Source organism: Siphateles boraxobius, unplaced genomic scaffold, assembly GCF_051911475.1.
Source record: "Siphateles boraxobius isolate OS27281-9 unplaced genomic scaffold, OSU_SipBor_1 65, whole genome shotgun sequence".
NCBI classification, from domain to species: Eukaryota; Metazoa; Chordata; class Actinopteri; order Cypriniformes; family Leuciscidae; genus Siphateles; species Siphateles boraxobius.
The window spans coordinates 22895453-22896934 of NW_027509192.1; the positions used below are offsets into that span (position 1 = coordinate 22895453).

Genomic DNA, 1482 nt, shown 5'->3' on the forward strand with positions numbered 1-1482 from the left:
GTGACCTCCAGGCTCTCCACCACCGCTGGCTAATTGAGGAAAGGTATGTAAATGTTAAAATCAGAAAACAAGAAAAAAATAAGTATATACAGGATATTTATTGTACACATGTACTGTACTTGTAAATTTGTATGAAAAAGTCACCATGTGAATAGGGGAAGCCCATATTAATGTCAAACACTGGACTCAAGTGTTGAGGTGGTGGTGGTGTTGACTGGTGCGCTGAGCTATTGATTACTAGATGACCATTGAGGGAAAATGATAACAAGAGAGGCAGATTGTCAGACAAGGACAGAAATGAACAGGACAGAACATCACCATTGTACTTTCATTTGTATTGTAATTTTGCTATAGAGCATGATTCCTACCATTGAAGGGGTCTGACTCCCTCCTCACATTCCAGCTTATGTCTGTAAAGGTTTCCTGTCCTGTGTTGTCCAGAGACTCCTGACCTATGTCCACTGCGATGTCCGCTTTTTGATAAAGGGAAAACCGTGAATCAACATATTGCAGTGGTACAAATCACTGGACTGCAACATTGTTGCAGTTGGCAATCAAATCAAAACTTACAGAGGGGGGCTGGAGGGAGACTAGGAAGGGTAAGGCTAATAGGGAGAGGTTGAGGCCGAGGCCGAGACTTTGGTCTTCTTTTTGGAGTCTGCTCAGTTTCAGAGTCAGTACTGCCGTTTTCAAATCCTGGGTAACTAGTGAAGACAGAGGTCAAATTGTAATGACAAGGCAATAGCATCATTCAATGGGCAGGCATGAACAAAGGCTTTTTTTGTACCCTAAACCCATCCCCAGCCATAGCTTTTGCAGTAATACAACAATTATCTATAATGTACATACTGTGTCGCTTTTCTTCTCCTTTTTGCCATTGAGCTCTCATCCTCTGACTGCAGGACTGCCGTTCCATTTCTGTTGTAGTCCTTCAGCTTTTGCCTTGCCTTACTGAAGTCATCTACTATTATAAAAAATAATAAAAAATAAAGAAAGACAGATATGGAGATAATTAAGGATAAATGAAGTAAGGCATAACTGTTGTCCTAACATGGAAAGACATAGAATTACCCTGTTTGCTTGTTTATTTACCTTTTTCAAAGAGTGTTCTTATTTTGAAGATTTTCCAGCCAGGGCCTGGCATTTCATGCCTCTTTATGGCCTTTTGGGTTTCTTCCTCAGAAATGAATGTTGGCCAAAAACATTCATCACCTTTAACCCATGACCTCGGCACAACTTCTGTAATGTCCTATTCGAGGAAAATTACTCCACAGAATGTCTTTTAGAAATCATTGTGTAAAAAATAAGATGATTAAAAAAATAAATAACTGAACTGAACTGAACTAATCTATGATTTTCAAAAATAAAGTCTAGTCCTTCATATGAAACAACGGTATAACCACCATGGCCTCATTGAAAGGGACAGCCATGCATTTTTGTGTGAAAGATGACAGTTTGGAGAATTTTATCTCATGGCCTAGG

At 39.5% G+C, this 1482-nt stretch overlaps 1 long non-coding RNA gene across 1 annotated transcript; it reads right to left on the reverse strand.

Moving 5' to 3' along the window:
• Positions 1–621: 621 nt before the first annotated feature.
• On the reverse strand, positions 622–1164 carry LOC143720484 (uncharacterized). Its single transcript, XR_013196583.1, has 3 exons — positions 1093–1164; positions 850–964; positions 622–704 (listed from the first exon to the last, which is right to left on the reverse strand). It is a non-coding gene; the product is annotated as an uncharacterized LOC143720484 (long non-coding RNA).
• Between the last annotated feature and the right edge of the window lie 318 nt (positions 1165–1482).